A 5,000-nucleotide genomic window follows, 5' to 3' on the forward strand; every position below is an offset into this window, starting at 1 on the left:
TGGAAGAAGAAAGGATTTTTTGGTTAGACGCATGGAATTGGCTAAGCATTTTATTCGAACAAATATAGAACCAGAATGGATGGTTTTATGTCTATTACCGGTTCTTCCTCCCGAGTTGAGACCGATCATTCAGATAGATGGGGGTAAACTAATGAGTTCGGATATTAATGAACTCTATAGAAGAGTTATCTATCGAAATAATACTCTTACCGATCTATTAACAACAAGTAGATCTACGCCAGGGGAATTAGTAATGTGTCAGGAAAAATTAGTACAAGAAGCCGTGGATACACTTCTTGATAATGGAATCCGCGGACAACCAATGAGGGACGGTCATAATAAGGTTTACAAGTCGTTTTCAGATGTAATTGAAGGCAAAGAGGGAAGATTTCGCGAGACTTTGCTTGGCAAACGAGTCGATTATTCGGGACGTTCTGTCATTGTTGTTGGCCCCTCACTTTCATTACATCGCTGTGGATTGCCTCGCGAAATAGCAATAGAGCTTTTCCAGACATTTGTAATTCGCGGTCTAATTAGACAACATCTTGCTCCGAACATAGGAGTTGCTAAGAGTAAAATTCGGGAAAAAGGGCCGATTGTATGGGAAATACTGCAAGAAGTTATGCGGGGACATCCTGTATTGCTGAATAGAGCGCCTACTCTGCATAGATTAGGTATACAGGCATTCCAACCTATTTTAGTGGAAGGACGCGCTATTTGTTTACATCCATTAGTTTGTAAGGGATTCAATGCAGACTTTGATGGGGATCAAATGGCAGTTCATGTACCTTTATCTTTAGAGGCGCAAGCGGAAGGCTCGTTTACTTATGTTTTCTCATATGAATCTCTTGTCTCCAGCTATTGGGATCCATTTCCGTACCGACTCAAGATATGCTTATTGGGCTCTATGTATTAACGAGTGGGAATCGTCGAGGTATTTGTGCGAATAGGTATAATCCATGGAATCGAAAAAGCTATCAAAATGAAAAAATTGACGATAATAACTATAAGTATACAAGAGAACCTTTTTTTTGTAATTCCTATGATGCGATTGGAGCTTATAGGCAGAAAAGAATCAATTTAGATAGTCCTTTGTGGCTCCGGTGGCGACTAGAGCAATGCGTTATTGCTTCAAGAGAAGCTCCATCGAAGTTCACTATGAATCTTTGGGTACCTATCATGAGATTTATGGACATTATCTAATAGTAAGAAGTTTAAAAAAAATTCTTTGTATATACATTCGAACCACTGTTGGTCATATTTCTCTTTACCGAGAAATCGAAGAAGCTATACAAAGGTTTTCGGGCCTACTCATATGATACCCAATCATATGGTATCTAAGCTAAAAATTCTATGACACCAATATGAATTCAGGTCTCTCGGTTCAACTAGGACCCCAGTTCCTGACCCGACTTTCTACCACAATCAAGATCGAGAAAGGAAGTTTTCCAATCATTGACTCAAACCCATTGGCGAAGTCCACTCAGCGGAATAAGGGGTATTTATGGCAGAACAGGCCAATCTGGTATTTCACAATAAAGTGATAGATGGAACTGCCATTAAACGGCTTATTAGCAGATTAATAGATCACTTCGGATGGCATATACATCACATCCTGGATCAAGTAAAAGCTCTGGGTTTCCAGCAAGCCACTGCTACATCCATTTCATTAGGAATTGATGATCTTTTAACGATACCTTCTAAGGGATGGCTAGTCCAAGATGCTGAACAACAAAGTTTGATTTTGGAAAAACACCATCATTTTGGGAATGTACACGCGGTAGAAAAATTACGCCAATCAATTGAGATATGGTATGCTACAAGTGAATATTTGCGACAAGAAATGAATCCTAATTTTAGGATGACTGACCCGTTTAACCCAGTCCATATAATGTCTTTTTCAGGAGCTAGAGGAAATGCATCTCAAGTGCACCAATTAGTAGGTATGAGAGGATTAATGTCGGATCCCCAAGGACAAATGATCGATTTACCCATTCAAAGCAATTTACGCGAAGGACTGTCTTTAACAGAATATATCATTTCTTGCTACGGAGCGAAAAGGGTTGTGGATACCGCCGTACGAACATCAGATGCTGGATATCTTACGCGCAGACTTGTTGAAGTAGTTCAACACATTGTTGTACGTAGAACAGATTGTGGCACCACCGAGGATTTCTGTGAGTCCTCAAAGAGGACGCTTCCAGAAAAATTTTATCAAACATTAATTGGTCGTGTATTAGCGGACGATATATATATGGGTCCGCGGTGCATTGCCATTCGAAATCAAGATATTGGGCTTGGAGCATCGATCGATTCAGAGCCTTTCGAACACAACCAATATCTATTCGAACTCCTTTACTTGTAGGAGTACATCTTGGATTTGTCGATTATGTTATGGTCAGGCCCCACTCATGGTGACCTGGTTGAATTGGGAGAAGCTGTAGGTATTATTGCGGGCAATCCATTTGGAGAACCGGAACGCAACTAACATTAAGAACTTTTCATACCGGCGGAGTATTTACAGGGGTACTGCAGAACATGTACGAGCCCTTTTAATGGAAAAATCAAATTCAATGAGGATTTGGTTCATCCTACACACACGTCACGGGCATCCTGCTTTTTATGTTATCTGGACTTGTATGTAATTATTGAGAGCGAAGATATTATACATAAGGTGACTATTCCACCAAAAGTTTTCTTTTAGTTCAAAACGATCAATATGTAGAATCAGAACAAGTGATTGCTGAGATTCGCGCAGGAACATACACTTTAAATTTGAAAGAGAGGTTCGAAAACATATTTATTCTGACTCAGAGGAAATGCACTGGAGTACCGATGTGTACCATTCGCCCGAATTTACATATAGTAATGTCCATCTCTTACCAAAAACAAGCCATTTGTGGATATTATCAGGGGTTCATTACAAATTCAGTGTAGTTCCTTTTCGCTCCACAAAGATCAAGATCAAATAAACATTCATTATCTTTCTGCCGAACGAAGATATATTTCTAGATTCTCAGTGAATAATGATCAAGTGAGACACAACTTATTTAGTTCGGATTTTCGGATAAAAAGAAGATAGGATTTACGATTATTCAGAATTGAATCGAATAATAGGTACTGGGCATTGTGATTTCATATATTCTGCTATTCTCCACGAGAATGCTGATTTATTAGCAAAGAGACGAAGAAATAGATTTATTATTCCATTTCAATTGATTCAAGACCAAGAGAAAGAACTAATGCTGCATTCCCATTCCGGTATCTCGATCGAAATACCCATAAATGGTATTTTCCGTAGAAAAAGTATTCTTGCTTTTTGACGATCCTCGATACAGAAGAAAGAGTTCAGGAATTACTAAATATGGGACTCTAGGGCGCATTCAATCGTCAAAAGGAGGATGTGATTGGTATCGAGGTCAAAAGGTTAAGCCAAAATACCAAATGAAAGTAGATCGATTTTTTCATTCCCGAGGAAGTGCATATTTTATCCGAATCTTCTTCCATAATGGTACGGAACAATAGTATCATTGGAGTAGATACCCAAATCACTTTAAATACAAGAAGCCAAGTGGGCGGATTGGTCCGAGTGGAAAGAAAAAAAAGTTGAACTGAAAATTTTTCGGGTAATATCTATTTTCCCGGAGAAAGAGATAAGATATCTCGACACAGTGGCATCTTGATACCACCAGGAACAGGCAAAACAAACTCTAAGGAATCAAAAAATTGAAAAATTGGATCTATGTCCAACGGATCACACCTACCAAGAAAAAGTATTTTGTTTTGGTTCGACCTGTAACCCCATATGAAATACCGGACGGTCTAAATTTGTAACACTCTTCCCCAGGATCCATTTCGGGAAAAAGATAATATGCAACTTCGAGCTGTCAATTATATCCTTTATGGAAATGGCAAACCGACTCGGAGAATTTCTGACACAAGTATTCAACTAGTTCGGACTTGTTTAGTGTTGAGTTGGGACCAAGACAACAAAAGTTCTTTCGCCGAAAGGTCTGTGCTTCCTTTGTTGAAGTAAGGACAAATGGTCTGATTCGAGATTTCCTAAGAATCGACTTAGTGAAATCTCATATTTTTATATCAGAAAAGAAATGATCCGTCAGGTTCAGAATTGATTTCTGATAATAGGTCAGATCGTACCAATAAAAATCCGTTTTATTCCATTTATTCCAACGCAAGGATTCAACAATCGTTTAGCCAAAATCACGGAACTATTCATACGCTCTTGAACAGAAATAAGGAATCCCAATCTTTGATAATTTTGTCATCATCTAATTGTTTTCGCATGGGCCCATTCAACGATGTAAAATATCACAATGTGATAAAACAATCAATTAAAAAAGATCCTCTAATTCCAATTAAAATTTATTGGGTCCTTTAGGAACAGCCCCAAAATTGCGAATTTTATTCATCATTTTACCTTTAATAACTCATAATCAGACCTCGGTAGCGAAATATTTGGAGCTTGACAATTTAAAACAGGCTTTTCAAGTACTTAACTATTATTTAATAGCTGAAAATGGGAGAATTTATAATTTCGATCCATGCCGTAACATCTTTTGAATGCAGTCAATTTGAATTGGTATTTTCCCCATCATCATTATCATCATAATTATTGTGAAGAAACGTCCACAATAATTAGTCTTGAGCAATTTATTTGTGAAAATGTATGTATAGCCAAAGCGGACCACGCCTAAAATCAGGTCAAGTTTTTATTGTTCAAGCTGATTCTATAGTAATAAGATCGGCTAAGCCTTATTTGGCGACTCCGGAGCAACTGTCCATGGGCATTATGGAGAAATCCTTTACGAAGGAGATACGTTAGTTACATTTATATATGAAAAATCGAGATCTGGTGATATAACGCAGGGTCTTCCAAAAGTGGAACAAGTGTTAGAAGTGCGTTCGATTGATTCAATATCGATGAACCTAGAAAAGAGAATTGAGGTTGGAACGAATGTATAACAAGAATTCTTGGAATT

General features: G+C 38.0%; 3 pseudogenes; all 3 read left to right on the top strand.

Annotated features, from left to right (window-relative positions):
• The window catches only part of LOC128036802 (DNA-directed RNA polymerase subunit beta-like), a 6,205-nt pseudogene extending 4,864 nt beyond the window's left edge, over nt 1-1,341 (top strand).
• A 163-nt stretch (nt 1,342-1,504) lies between these two features.
• Nucleotides 1,505-3,082, top strand: LOC128036806 (DNA-directed RNA polymerase subunit beta''-like; annotated as a pseudogene).
• A 1,362-nt stretch (nt 3,083-4,444) lies between these two features.
• LOC128036804 (DNA-directed RNA polymerase subunit beta''-like) overlaps nt 4,445-5,000 on the top strand; it is a 2,019-nt pseudogene continuing 1,463 nt past the window's right edge.

Source organism: Gossypium raimondii, unplaced genomic scaffold (assembly GCF_025698545.1).
Source record: "Gossypium raimondii isolate GPD5lz unplaced genomic scaffold, ASM2569854v1 Contig00038, whole genome shotgun sequence".
Lineage (NCBI taxonomy): Eukaryota > Viridiplantae > Streptophyta > Magnoliopsida > Malvales > Malvaceae > Gossypium > Gossypium raimondii.